Source organism: Adiantum capillus-veneris, chromosome 22, assembly GCF_014529385.1.
Source record: "Adiantum capillus-veneris isolate H3 chromosome 22, ASM1452938v2, whole genome shotgun sequence".
NCBI classification, from domain to species: Eukaryota; Viridiplantae; Streptophyta; class Polypodiopsida; order Polypodiales; family Pteridaceae; genus Adiantum; species Adiantum capillus-veneris.
Genome location: NC_140952.1, coordinates 98,444,714 through 98,460,784, shown reverse-complemented (window position 1 = coordinate 98,460,784; position 16,071 = coordinate 98,444,714).

The following is a 16,071-nucleotide window of genomic DNA, read 5'->3' as shown; positions in this document are numbered from 1 at the left end:
AGCAAAGGTACTAAGTGCTCGCCAAAGAAACTATCCACAGATAAAGAGAGAGTTATGGGGTATGGTTACAGCCTTGAAAAGTGGGAAAGAATACCTAATTGGTGCATGTGTGGTTGTAGAAACAGATTGTCTACCACTTCTTGGGATGATTACAAGCTGCTCAACACCAGACATTGCTATGTTGCGGTGGATTGCCTACATTAAGTCCTTAAATCCCGAGTTTAAGCACATTGCAGGTAAAGACAATACAGTGGCAGATATGCTATCACGGGCAAGGTATGAAGATGAGTCACAAATGATTGATGAGGGAGATGATGTAGGCACAAAATTCTATTCTATCTCTCATGTCAAAGGTAACAATGTCTGCATGACTAATTCACTTGAATTGTTCTTGAAAGATCTTTATGAAGGTGATTGGATTTCTATTGGAAGGTACTTGAGTACTCTAACAAAACAGGATGATTGGTCTGAACAAGAATTCAAGAGGATACGTAGGAAAGCATATGGGTACTTTTTAAGGGATGGTTACTTGTGGAAGCATCCTAAACAAAAGGGTGCTACACCACAACGGGTTATATGTAAAAAAGAGACTCAAGTAAAGCTCATGCAAGAGTTTCAAGAGAGTCTATGGGCTGGACACAGGGGTGTGTGGGCAACCTTCTCCAAGTTGAAAGAAAAATACTGGTGGAAGGGTATGTATAAAGATGTATCTCAGTTTGTAGAGTCATGTGTAACTTGTCAAATGTATTCAAATGTTCGACATCGTGATGGATTGCACCCTACATATACACTAGCCATGCACTATAAATGGGTTGTGGATCTAGTCACGATGCCTTTAGGACTCTGGCAGATGAGATACTTGGTTCTTGCACAAGAGGACCTAACTAACCAGGTTGAAGGAAGAGCATTAAGAGCTAAGACCACAGAAGCTGTGTGAAAATTCCTTCTTGATGAGGTGATTTGCCGTTATGGTTGTGTGGGAAAAATCACTGCAGATCGAGGTGAACTGGATGTTGAAGAAGCAAGGGAGTTCTTTTCTAGATTAGGGATCAAGCTTTCTCTTACTACAGCTTACAACCCTGAAGGCAATGGAAAGAGTGAAAGAGAGCATCCTCCTATCATCAAAGCTTTGGCCAAGGCTTGCGAAGGAAGAGTTGGTGAGTGGCCAAAATTGTTACCATATGCATGGTCAAAAGCCAGTGATGCCGATTGAGGATACAATTCCCACATGGAATGTACTACCTTGGCAAGAGGGGCTTAGTAGGGAAGATCTCCTTGCACTGCGTATAAGGTAGCTAGAGAGAAGACCTGGAGACATTGAAGCTGCAAAAGAACGACTCAAAAATGCAAGGTTGAAAAACAAGGACTATTTTGATAAGCGACATCGACTCAGGAGCAAAGCAATTGACAAAGGTGACTGGGTTTTAGTGTATGATAGTAGCCTTGATAACCAGCACACAGTCATGCGTAAGTTCTCAAAAAGATGGTTTGGACCATATGTTGTAAAGCATGTGCATGAAAATGCTACTTACAGCTTGTCTGAACTAGATGGTACAGAAGTAAAGATTCCCATTGTAGGAAAAAGGATTAAAATGTTTAAGAGAAGAGGAGACAATGATCTAGAAGATATGGATGAGGAAGAAGAGAAAAACACAGGTGAAGATCAAACTGAACATGAAGCTCTGGAATCATCCAGTGAAGAAGAAGACAAGGAAGATGTACAAGAGGTCTAATCTTACAAAGAGACAATGTGGCACATACCGGAGGATGTGCAGGTTTAGAGGGGGTGGATGTCGTGCTGTGACACGTACATAGTGGGAACGCATGCTACAAGATCTATCTTGTATTTTTTTAGATACATAATTATATTTCCTATAGTGTACATATGCATATTTAAGTATAATAATAAGCCTTCTATCTCATCCTATTATTTTTCTCAAGGGTAACATATCCTTACTTTACCATCAGAAAATACTATGGGAAAAGCATCAATAGCTCCGCCTCTTTAACTTGGGGCAAAAAGCATTGATTCTTTATTTCTACTATTTCATTATCATCTCACACCTAGCTAGATCCTATATCTAGGGTAAACTCCAATATATATATATTCTATGTATTTTTTATATACTTTTCTTATATTTCTTTTTAAATAGCTACTAGGAGAGAATCAAATCCTAGTGGGACACTAGGTGGCATGATTTCAAAGATACACTTATTTTAATGCATTATTGCAAGCATGATTACAAAACTTTGTCAAGGAGCAATGTCATGCTTTCATATGGCATGAGGTGTCCTTTAGAATTAAATGAAAGTCTAGGCTAAGGAGACCACATGAAGACTTTTGCTGCCATAAATGGACCCTACTTTGATGAATTTTTTACACAAGGTTCCAATCCGAATTGGAAAACTATTTTAAAATGAAAATCGTAGCTAATGAGCTGATGTTTTTGCCCATATTTTTACTTTTTTATTTGGAGCCACGGTTGAGGAGATATGATCAAAATACTGGACCCCAGTCTGCCCACATCATGCAGGGACAGCTCATTTCCAACTTTTCCAATTCCTGTTCACACTGGCTCCTCTCTTCTTGTGTAAACCCTTGGGGGTTCCCTTCACCTATAAAAGGGGACCTCTTCTTCCTTGGAAGGAACTCAAGCATTCAAGCCATTGATGAGAGGAATTCTTGAGGGAGTGAGTAGTAATGCCTAATTGTACTTAGCCATTAACATAAGCCCAAGCCTACACTTTCTCCTAGAGGGAGACTAGCCATTCTTGCAACAAGCTAACCTTGGAAGATCAACTCTAATCAAAGAAGGTCTTGCACTTGGTTTATCAATCAAAGTGGAATTATCCACTCTTCTTCTCTCTCCATCAATAATGGTGCCAAAGGGTTTGTCAAGTAAGATGTGTTCTACATTGATGTTTTCTTGATTTCTTGTTGTTTTCTTTTTCATCTCTAATCCAACATATATATATATATATATATATATATCTAATATTATCTCCTTAACCAAATCTATCTCTCTCACTCTTAGTAATTTATCCTCTCTACAAATTGTAGGTTCTCTTTGCTACAGGTACATCTCTCCCCGCAGTATCCTTATTGTCTACGGGCAAGAATAGGGCTTGGGAGGGAAAATTCTCATCTCTTCACTTCTCTCGTATCTACATTTCTCACATACTATCCTAGATGAATAATCCACATAAAGATCATTTCTATCGCTTTCACTCTGTACAATCTATTAGAATTAACGTATGGATTAGCCGTAAAATACACTTGCAACAACGTATAGTGTTTCTCTTTGGCCCTGAAAGGCTCAATGAAATACTTCTATCACCGGATCCCATCATACTACCTCTCATAGACTATAATTTTTCTTTTGATGTAAGCGTAGTTATCTTGCCATGAACCAAGAGGATTTGTACACACAATTAATCCCAATCACTAGACAAAATATATATATTATGGTAAGCACAAAACTACAATTCCAAAGAACAATTCGTAGCCTATTTGGTCAGCCAAGATTGAATGCCATTAACTCATCCATTAACCCTTTCATATTACCCATGATACGATATGACCATAGCCTTGATGTTTTCATCTTCGTATTGTTTTGACATTCTCTTTTGCGTTCTTTCTTTGTGTGTGTGAATGCAAGAGAGAAAGAGTGAGTCTTCTTTGATTGCACTTCTTTACAAACCCTAGTCTTCATGGCATCTATGGTTTAACTCCTTCATATAGTTTTTGTTGAGTTCTCTCACAAACTCTCACAGCCATAAGCCCGGAGGCTTTCGTGGCAAGACCGCAAATTTCTCGACAGCGTATGATGTCTCCAACATGATTTTGCACCCAAATTGCACATTTTTCCACATGCACTGCATCCTTAGGCCCTGAATAGCTTATGTTTCAATTTTTAAGTCATTTGGATAGCTAAAAGCTTAATTTTGGCTTTCAGTACTGAAAAAGACGCTAACTTTTGAAATTGGAGTTACAGGATCCATGGATTCGGGGAAGTCGTTAGCAAAGAGAAAGAGACCGACACTCAAAGAAGCAATAACAGAAGCCGAGCCATTTTCTATTCCCCCAGAGACTCTCAAGCCCACAAAGTCTTGGGTAGAAGAAGCAGTATTAGAAGAACAGGGGATAAAGATATACCAAGGTAATTTCAGAGACCCACAGGGATAATTAGTGGATATCCCAATGATTCCCCAAGAGCTGGTGGACTACAACAGAACAGAGGAGATAAGCAGATACCTGGAAAGGGTAGATCTCCACATTTTTTTCACTTCTAGACCATCAGGAGTAGACACTCAAAGAGTGTATGAGTTGGCAACCACCATACAGAAAGACAGAAAGGCTACACTCACAACCTTGGACGCGGAAAAGGTTGAAGTGGTTATCACTCCTCAGCTTGCAGATGCTCTGAAGCTGCACAACAAAGCATGCTCAATCAGAGAAAGACGGCAAGCCATATAAGTGTATGGGCCAAAGAAGCAAAATGCCACCTATGAAGACATGGCATATCCGAGAGTGGCAAAGCTTTGCCGGCTCTACAACAAGTTTTTACACATATGCATCAAAAGGCCACAGAAGTATACCACACCACCACATGTTGTTGCCACAACAATCACCTAGGCAATAAAGAGCAACATCCCGAAGGAAGTCAATTATGCTCAGCACATTCATGAGCAAGTAATTGCTTTGCAGAACGAGAAGCCAAAGTACATTGGAGGAGCCGAAGTGTTGACTAAGATAGCTTATGAAGCTATCAAAGAAAGGGACCAGTGGCCAAAGGATCCCTCGCAAAACCAATGGCCAAAAGAGATAGATGAAGATGAAGACCAACCAGAGGTCACAAAGAGAGTGTCAACAAGGGCAAGGCAGAAACTAGAAATTGTTTTCGAGCCAGAAGAAGAAGAAGACGAGCCCCTCAAGAATAAGACCAAGAAGAAACCCTCTCCAAAGAAAACTAAGAACCAGAAAGCCGCCAAAATGGAGAGGTTGATTGAATAGTTTAGAGCCGAGTGAGCTTTAGAAGGAGATTTTGAGGAAAAGTGGGTACCAGACTCAACAAAAGTCGGAGCCAGCTCAACAAGACCAAATATTGATCAGTGCGATCAAAATATCAAGGCTTATGAAGAATCAGAAGCTATCTTGGAGCAGCAACCAGTAGAGCCATACACTGAAGCAGAAGTTCAGCACCTTAAAGCTGAATTAAAAAGAGGTGACAAGGGCAAGGGCAAGGTAGAGGAGCCAAGTCCTAAAGGAAAGGAAAAGATAGTGGAGGAGACGACAGCAAGAGGAGAAGACAACGGATCTAGTTCAAGAGAAGAAAGAGCAATATGATGCTCTAATACACACAGGATATACACAAGAAGAGGCCACAACATCAAGACTTACCGAGGAGGAGGAAAACAAATTGCACGAGCAGATAGAGCAGGCAACAGAGGAGAGTGCATAGGCGGCCATGGAGTGGGAAAGAAGACTCCTGTTCTACATCGGACTTCAAGGGTTGGATACTAAGGTGTGGCAAGAACAGTGGATGCAACCTACTTTGCCCCTTCCTCTACTAAAGTTTGAAGTGCTGAAAACAAAGAAAAGGCTAGAAGAGGAGCTGTATGTCATGCTATACGAAGGCAACATCACAAAAGAGGAGGAATCAAAGAAGATAGTAGACTCCCGGCCGAGATGGAGGAATGGGTGGTTGACAAAGTACCCAACCTACCTAATCTATTTGGTGGAGGCACCCAAGGAAGTTAGAGAAGATGCAACATTCTGTCCAGTGCCACAAGTCAGGAGTTGGCAAGAGCATGGCAGAATCACAGCAAAGAAGACAAATTGGCTTAATTACCCCAGTATGCTAGGACCGAAGGTGGGAGAGAGAATAAGTAAGGCCTACATGGTGAAAACCCTAACGGGCACCATTAAGCTCTTTACTGGCTCTCCTGACCTTTCGTGTCAAATGCTCAAAAAGATTTGCAGAACATTATTGGCTTGCATTGATGTGTTCGCGCCGGATAAAGCTACCAGCTCAACATTGTTGTCAGCGGCCGACACAATGACATATATGATGTATGATCTAGCCTTGCAGCCATCTTGAAAATTATTACACCTCTTTTATAAGAGAATCATGTTTATGCCGAGCTTCCACATGCAGGCCTTTGAGGAGGCATTCTACACTGGTTTCTTTACTCATGAAAGTAAGATATTCGGCCCTACACTGACCATTCAAAACCTGAGATACGAGTCACATCTTTAGATGTTGAAATCGACGGGACTCCACTAAAGAAAAATCAAGGATGTCATGTCAGGGACGACATGAACACGGAGGGGGGGAGTGTTGAGCGGAGGACCACACCTATATATTTTTGCTCACACTCATGTTTTTGTAAACACTTATTGTAATAAATGTCTTTCCGACATTTCATTTTTTTCATGGAGCCGATTCATTGTAATTAGCGGGACTCAATTGAGTTTTCAGTTTGTATTCCCCAAGTAGTTTCACCTGCTTATATAATTAGATTAGAGATGTTTTCACACCTCCAAGGCTGAGGTATAAGAGCCAGTTTTTGTAAACCTAAGGACACAATTTTGAATCATTAATCAAGGTGAGTTTTTGAGCACCGTGACTGTGTTTGAGAGAGAGTGAGAGAAAGAGAGAGTCTATCCTCTTGCTATGCAAGCTATGGAGCCGCCATTGGAGAAGTGACACCGCCATTGTGTTAGCAACGGCGAGAGCTACGCACCGATACCAAGCGTGCATGCATTCGGCTTCTATGCGAGGTGAGCTCCCACGAGCTTCTATGTGAGTTTTCTCCCTACCTGTGTGTCGGAATTGAGCGTGCCATATATCTATAGGACCGCAGCGAGTAGAGCTACACATTAGTACCATCGAAGTCGAGATTCTGTCACCTGTATTTTTTGGCTTGTCTTCATACGCGTTTATCGCACGGAGTGGTTACAGGTTGAGATTGTATTGTAGATTCATAGGGTATTGTCCTTACCTAGTGTAGAGACCTCCCTTTAAGTTTGAGGTTGATTCGATGACTCTAGATCATGTTTGAGATAGCATTTGTTCATAGTACGGATTTCAGTCACTTGTGTATTTAAGAACTTAGATTTGATTTCCTTGGTAGTGATTGTCATTAGAAGGTCGAGTAGGTGATTTGACACCCACCTATTTGTTTCTATGCACCTGCGGGTCAAGCTCCGTCCTCATCTGACATTCTTGTTTGTCGGTTGAGTTCTCGCTATCATAGCCACCGCTAGCGGGTAACCGCCACAATAGGGCGCCCATCCACTACTCACCTTATTAGTTGTACATATATACAACAATAATGAGTTGCTCATTTGAGTCCTGCTCCACCTACACACGGCCTACTCTCTCCCTCTCCCCTTCTCACATTCACACACTACACCACATCCGCACCACACACTCACGCGTCCATGCACACGCACTCTTCAGCTACCAATACTCTGTTATGGTGCATGTGCAAATGTGAAGATAAATCATTTAGAGATGTTTGTGAGGATAAATATAATATTTTTGTACATGATCATTCCTCCTATCCAATTATATTGGGAAGACAATACAATAAGGTTGTGCATATGGAGACAAAGATGTTGATAAGCTTATGGTAGAACCCAAAGAAGAGTTGGTAAAAGAGCTATTCAAGTTTTGACTATGTAAAAGAGCTATTCAATTTTTGAATGTGTGTTGATCATGTAAAAAGTAAAGACAGTTTATGAGATCAACCATTGCCAAAGATATGCAAAGAGTTCAAACAATATAGGTTTGCTCAAGATTTTCTAGCAGTGCCACTATAAAGTGGGACTATGGTGGTACAAAGAGGGTAAAGTTCTTGCCAAAAGTGAAAATTTCTTTAGGGTTTTTGAGACTAACATGTGAAGGTTCAGTGTCATAGAATAATTTTAATGAATTGACTAGGTGGAAAAAGAAATATGTTTTGAATGTTCAAAGTGAGTTACAAGGATGTGATGTACTTGAACCTAATGATGTTATTATAGGAATCTTTGACGAGGTTTCTTATGTGGATACTTTGTCAAAACTTGAGTTTATCAGCCAATTTAGGTTACAAAGTGAAACTCAAAAGGTTTAAGTGCATTCGATGGGACATGTATGGCATTGTTACATAGGAAAAAGAAGACTTGGATGATGCAGTTGAGGTTGATGCAGAGACAAAGTACAAGAATATTAGAAAGAAGGTGAGACTTGTGGCTCCACCTTTGCCAAGGGGAAGTGACAAAGCTATAGAGAAAGCTTTTCAGCAACCTATGCTAACGGATCCATCGTGCACAAATTGTGAGCACAAATTCACTAAAGAGACATTGAATTAATTGAATATTGGAGAGACACTTTCCTTACTAAGAGGAGATCAAATGATGCTTCCAAGCCATGGTAAGAGTTTTTCTTTTGAGCCATATGAGATTGGATGTGTAGACCCAAATATTTTTGCACCTACCTTCATATTACTATTCCTCATATGCCTTGGAGTTTACATCCAATTCCTATTCTATGGGTGCGTACGATGCGCCAATGGATGCATGCACAAAGGGGAGAAAGAAGATGAGAAGTACAATTGGGGGAAAAACACCACACAATGGTAATGTGTGTGTTTTCATTTCTTACTATTTTTATGAAGTGCGCAAGAGTTTGTAGCTAAGGTGTTAGTCACATAGGCGGCCAAAAGGAAGTAGTTTTGTTTGCGACAGCCATAAAATATGCCACGTAAACTCGCAAGAGATAGAGATGCTCGGGACTTGCCTATAGCTAACACTTCAAATTTGGTTCTTCCTAATACACAAGCACCACCAGCAACTCAAGTTGTCCCTGTACCAAATCAGATATCGCTTACTACAACACTCGTAGAAGATTTTGGGCGTGACAAGGATTTGAAGGCCTTGCTCAAATCTGTGCAACCACATTCATTTTTAGGGATGGGTGATGATGTGTCTACTCAACTAGAAGAATGAATAATTCAGATGGATAACTACTTTACTCTTGTTGGGTACAATATAGTTACTCAATGAATAATGGGGAGAGCTAAGTTAGAAGGACCAACAAAAACATGGTGGAATCTCAACTCCCAATCTTGCCCAGTAGCAGAGGTGACTCAAAGCTAGGAGGAGTTAAAGCATCGTCTCAAGGAGAGATATCTTTCCCTAGACTATTCCATCACTAAGACGAATGAGTTTCTTTCTTGCAAATTGGAGAATAGATCTGTTGAAACTTACTATGAGGAGTTCGTCCAACTTTCACGATATGATCCTCTCTGTTTGCGGGTCGCCACGACGGACGTCCATATCATAGCTCTCAAGCATCAACATAAAATTATCGATACAGGGGAAGCAACTCGGATGAGGCATGGAAACTCACTAGGGTGTCAATCCTAATGAAGTGAACTCGAAGAGATGCAACTACTAACTCTACAAGCAGATCAAATGCATGAAAGCCAAATAATCTACTTATGTCCTTCTACACAGCTCTACAGTCATCACGCTCGTTCACCATGCAAATCATATCGGAATCGCATGAAACTTGAAGGGAAGCTACAGGGGACTATCAGGAACATATCCTATCACTGCCACAGCATTCTGGAGAGGTACAATGATCGCGATCGTTCGTCCCACAGTACGCAAAAACAATAAACGAATGATCCTAAATGGTCGTTTTTAGGTCCCTAAAGCCTCTCCTAGGGTCAAAACAACATAAAATACGCATATAAACACTCAAAATAGCAATTTAAGGCCTAAACGGATGCGTCTAAAACCTTCACCGAATCTTGAATGCTTACACTTGAATGGAAGAGCAGAGTAAGAGGAACACAATGCAAGAAACAAAACTGAATTTGGATTACCGTAGCCACAGAAGCGATGATTACAAGTTGAAGCAAAGAGGTAGCTCTCCGTGCGTAACGTAGTAGTCCCTTATCTTCAAAAAATAATCTCCCCTTTCCCACTAACCTTAGTGTATTATATACCTAGGGTTTTCTAAAGTGGCCGGCGGCCAACTTCTCATGGACCTTTACATACATCATTGGAAAAATTACATCTTTGACTCAGACTTGACATAGGTGATTGTCATTAGACTTTTACAGGGTTTGATGTATTAAACATTGGAAAAATAATGTGACCACATCAAAACTTTGGCCGGATGACCCAACGGGCGCCTTGGCTAGGTGGGCACTTGTATGCTGTTATCACCTCCAAACACTCCCCCCTTCCTAGCTCGTGTCGTCCCTTGACACGACCTTGTGCAGTCTTGTCATAGGGTTGCCTCAGCTTTGTCTTCATCTTGGGAAACGCGTTGTCGTTTATGACGCTCCCCCCTTCCTTGAGTGATGCATAGCTGTCATGTTGTTGATACATGATTTGAGCTTTGATTATCGAGGCAACGTTTCTTTTTGTTGTGCATTCGCCTCTTGGTTGTCAATCTTAGTTGCCGTAAAGATGGATGTTAAAGTGTTTGATCGTGTAGAACTGATCCTCCTTGTGGCGTGGAATTTATGATAGATTTTCATTCAAGGTCCACTGCAATTTGAGCTGTTTACAATAGGTCACCAAGGTTGCAGCACTGTGTGAGCTATTTTTGATTGTTGTGGATAGCTCGCTTGCTAAGTTTCTCATTGCTTGATGTTGTAGGCCATTCTTTGACTTGCCATTGTTGGATGGAGTTTTGTTGTCACCCTTGAAGATAAAAGATGCTCTTGATAAGCATATGGAGACCTGCTGTTTTTACTCCAAGTTGTTGTTGATTGATTTGGGTAGCCCTTTCCTTATTGTTGATGTAGAAGAATATATACAAGAAGTTGATGATGAGGTCTAGATTAGGGTCTTAAAACCTGGATGACCAAAGGGAAAAACCCAGTGGGAGAAAAGTGCCTTTGGTATATGCTCTTATTGGAGTTGAGCATTTTGACTCGAAGTACCTGTCATGCAAGGTGAGTGCTTGGGAGAAACAAAGGAAGAGTGCCTAATGTAAGTGCCAATTATGGGACACTCTGTATGCTTATGAGAAGTTTTTAAACAAAAGCATGTAGTGTAAAAGATGGAGTTGATGGGTGCTTCAAGGAACAAATGTAGCACATGTGACATCAAAGGACGTCTCAATAGCTTGCACATTTCCAAGAAGGGTTTTCGATGTAGAAGCTTCTCCACTCATTCCTCACTATGCATAGTGCGTGAGTGTCTTTTGGACTCTCTTCTTCACTTTACCAAACTTAAAATACATAGACTTGGACTCTTATGCTCACCTATACCAGCATGAGCGACACAACATAAATATTCTCAACTCCTCCACCTTGAGCAGTACCTAGAATAGCTAAGACTCTTAGACCACAGAGAATATTACTTGAAGCTTTGGGACTAATGCCTTGCTCATTTAGTGGCTCAGCTGCCCGACTCTTGACTTTTATGCCATGTATTTTTAATGGGGACTTGGACTTACCTGTTCATGGCCTGAAACCCAATGCCATAAGTTCTTGATATTAAGGCCTCTATCATTGTGTTGGTCTTTGGATGCCACCATTTTGTCAAGTAGGTTGGCATATTTTGGCTCCTCTTGACTTGCTTGTTTTATGTTGATACTTCTTTGTAAAACAAGTCCTTCATCTCTGATAGGGCTTGATGTAGCCGTTGCATTAATCTCCATGAGAAGAGATTGTCGAGATGTGTGGGTTCTCTGTGATTGAGTTTCCACTAGCAATTTTGGAACCCATCTTGTTTTTGGTCCTTGTGTGACCGTCTTTGTCATTTTGTCTTCTTCTACAATTTTATGGACACTAGGCTTTGGTATCCAAACCTGATGATTTCCGTTGTAAAAGCCTTGCTTTTGTAATTGATGACAAGGTATCCATATGTAGATTGCAGCAGCCTTGGTTGTAATATGCTTCTGTTGGCTTTTGGTTGTCATTTCTTGCTTTAGGGTAGGAGCTTGTGCTGCTTGATTTATCTTCGTTGTTCCCGATTGAGCTACAATTTTTGGTAACCATATTTGTGTGTTACCTTCATAAAATCCTTGTGCTTCGAGTAGCTTAACTGGAATCATTCGCTGATTCACCTGTTTGCGTTGGGTAATTTGACTAGCGAGTGACTTTGGTACCCAAACTTGTCGCATTGCCCGCTTGGAAGGTATTTTTGTTTGCCTTTTGTTGGTGTTCTTTCGCTTGCCTGAGTATTTTGTATTCCGTTGATAGCTCATCTTGTTCCTTGTAGAACTCGTTGATTGAGGTGGGTAGGTCCAGGCTGTTACTTTAGGCTTTTTGGCCCAAACATTAGTGTTTCCTTAGAAGTAGCCTTGAGCAGTGATTGACTCATTTGATGCTATCCACCCTGTCACCTTTTGCTGTTGTGGTTGAACCCGTGTTTCATGTATCCAAACTGGGTCTTTGACTTGGATGTGTTGTTTGGATACCAACACTTGCTTGACATTCTTCGGCTTCTTCTGGATGCTTTTTTGTGATGGAAACTTTGGTTGATAGACTTTTTGCTTTGGTTTCCATTGCATTGTTGATGGTGTGGCTCTTGATGTAGAGGCTTCGTGGGAAATTTGATGGAATCTCGTTGAAGGTAAAGTCGTCTAGCGAGGTTGATATACTTCAATGTTTACCTTTGCTTTACCTTTCTCCACGATGGTTGGCAATTTCTTCTCTACATGGATTTGAGAAGCTTCATGGAGTCTTACCGTTGTTGTTGTTGAAGCTTTTGATTGTTGTCAAAAGAAGATGTTCCTCCAGCTTTCTATCAACTAGACTCTCTTTGATATGATGGGAGTTGATTATGTGGAAAGTATCTTTATACTCCCTGATACTCAATTTGAGTACAGCTTCTGCCAATCCAAAGCTAGGAATCGGCATTTTTGAACTTGTGTAAACTGTTTCTTCTAGCTCATTGATTGGTGGCTTTCCCATCATGATCCATGTTCCATAAGTCATTAGATTCTTAGTAGCATAAGGATCAATCGCGGCCGAACATGTAACCTTGAGCCCTGTTTGTCCGCATAAATTGAATTTGATCATCGTTGGAGATAGTCCATCTTCTTCCTTGTCCCTGTTCTTCTTTTGATCTTGCGTTTGTTGAAGATTTTCCGTTGAACTTGGAAGATTTTCTCCTTCATCTACTTTTAGTTGCACTTTTTCTGGAGTCGGCTTCTTTGTTTCTTCAGGTATGTCAATAATGACATATTCTTGTGGTTTCTCTGCTTTCGTCATGTGCACTTTGGAATCATGCTCCATGACGTAGCTATCTGTTTCACCTTTTTTGCCTTCACACTCACAAATCTCGTTAGCTTCCTTCAACACCTTTATTGTAAATACGGGAGTTATATCATACCCTTCCGGATCACAAAATTTAGTCGGGGTCACCTCATTCACACACACATCAAGAGTCGCCAGTATTTGATCCCATCCAAAGGGTTCAAATAATTGCTCTGGAAAGGGTTCCGGTATGTAAGCTTCATCGTCCATTGATATTTTTAGGATGCAATCCTCCTTCACTGAGCTTCCACACTTCGAAGCACCACACATCCAAAGTTCTTGTTTGGTTTGTAGCCACGCAGGTATCTCTTTCCCATTGACTATAGAAGAGTCAATTTCTTCTAACGGAGTTCTATTCACATCTCTATAGCTATGGTATTTTATGCTTATTTTTGTGGTGATCTTTTTATGTCTCAAGTAGATATAGTCATAGCCCCAATCTTGAACCATCTTAAGTTGACGCATGAAAGGTCTTCCTAAAATGATGTCAAAATTGTTCCCTTTTCCAAAATCTACTATTGCAAATGTATGTTCATATTCAATTCCACAAGAAGTCACAATAATTTTCTCTAGGACACCCAGAGCTTTTTGCGTGTATCCATCTGCAAGTTACAGCTTCATTCTAGTTTTCCTAAGCGCTGGTCTACCCCATTTTTCCCAAATGTTTTTTGTGGCTATGGCTACTCCAGCCCCACTATCAACTATAGCCAATGTTTTAACTCCTTTGTATTCCACAGGTAAGGTGGTGTTTCCTTCTTCTCCTTCGCAATATTCCCCCACCTTGTTTATTGGCACAGGTTTAGCGTTTGCACTTTTTTGTTGAGTTTTGTTTGATTGTTCATTTGAGGGTAGATCTTGAAGAGGTATCTTTAATCCCATCTTCCCCAAATTGTTGCCTACTTCATTCCATACATGTGGTCTAATCTAAGCAGTTCAGATAGAGTAATGGTGCACTGTATTGGAGCTGACATCAACTCTTGCATACTCTTTGTATCCATCATCTTGGATATGGATTTCCGTTGAGATGGCACCACTCTAGTCTCTGAGTCTGCCTCATGTTCTCCTATGTATGAGGGTAAGGTCTTCAAGGACTCTGGTTTTCTTTCAATTGAAACTTCCGTCCCTGCATCTCCGTTTAGAGATTGAATGTTTACCTGATAGACTTCATTCCCTGTATTGACCTCAATTATGGGTGAAGATTGGAAAGTCGCACTTCCATCTTTTGCACTTCTAATTGCTGCCCACAATTCATTTGGCCATGGCTCATCTATCTCTGGGATAGGTGCCATAAATTGTGATTTTGACCTTGCATCATTAGTGGTGTTGGCCACTACTTGATCATCTAGTTGAATTTCTAGGTTGTTGGTTTCTTGTGTTGCAGTCTTTGCTTGCACATCCTTTTGTGATTCTAGCTCAATGTTTCTTTGAGTTAATGTTTCAACAACCTTTGACTTAGGCATTTCAAATCCAACACTTTTTGTTTTGTTTCTGGAGGTGGAATTGGTGCTTCAGGCTCCATCATTGCCTGTGCAGTTTTTACTAATTCCTTACACATTTTCAACCTCTCAGTCTCTACCTCAGCATGAGGATATTTCATCCCTCGTTTCTCTAGGGTTTGGTTGGGTTTCAATCTAGCCTCATATGATTCCAGTGCAGCATCTAATGGCTCTAGGACTTTGTCTACCAACACAGATCCTCCCAAAGACGCCTTCCTTGGCTTCTTATCGCTCACCACCGTTTTGTTTTCCCGTTCTTGTTTTAACTGCTCCTTTGTCTCTTGTAATTGTTTTTGTAGTGCAGTTTGATTTGTCATTGTTTTTGCTTTAATTCTGTCTCTTTTGGCTTTCCAGGATTTTCTCTCAGTCCTCACTGACACACTAGTTGTTTCCCCTTGTTTGGGTTGTTGATCTTTCTCCTCATTAGCTTGGTCCTCAGCATTTTCTTTTGCTTGGGCTCTCGTCACTACCTTCACAGGAATTTTGGGTTCTGCCTCTAATCCACTTGGAGAGGGTAACACTCCCACAACATTCATTGTTGTTTTCTCTTGTTTGTTTGGGTGTTTTGGACAATTTGGAACAACGTGTGTAATGGCACACTACAAACAATATCCAATTATCTCTACACGAGAACAATTCTTCGCCCAATGATTACCTCCACACTTGTAGCATGGTCCATCTTGTTGAGTCACTGGTGGCACAATTGATGGTTGTTCTTGCTTAGCCAGAATGGTCTCTGGTCTACGCTCTTGATTGGCTATGAACATTAGAGTGTCCTCATTCAATGAATAGAGTTTTCTCATAGGTTCTTGCCCTAGCCTAGGTTGTGATACCTCAGCTCTTTGTAAAGACCTTGATACAACCCTATTTTGAAATAATGGATGATTTGGTAATGGCATTTGTTTTTCTATTTGACGTCCAAATAGTATCCCCCTCGTGTAGGTTTGATTATAGTAGCACTCACTCATCTCATGATTGGTCCATTTTTTCTCAATGGCACACCATTTTATTCTTTGTGCTACTTGCTTTGCTAGCTCATCTAGGTTGGTCATTAATTGAGACATAACCAATTGCCTTGTGTTGGTGTCACTAGATGCTAAAGGAGCATTATCCATAGTGATCTTTGCATCACCAATTTCCTCGCCATAGGCTTTACAATTGTCAACTAGGTATAACGCTTCTCTCGTGACTTGTCCAAAGGAAGTACATCCTTTTAAGTGCAAATCTTTCTTGAGTGTTTCATTTTTCAAACCCTCTATGAAGAGAATTGATAATCTTTCATCCTGTGGTAACTTGCGTT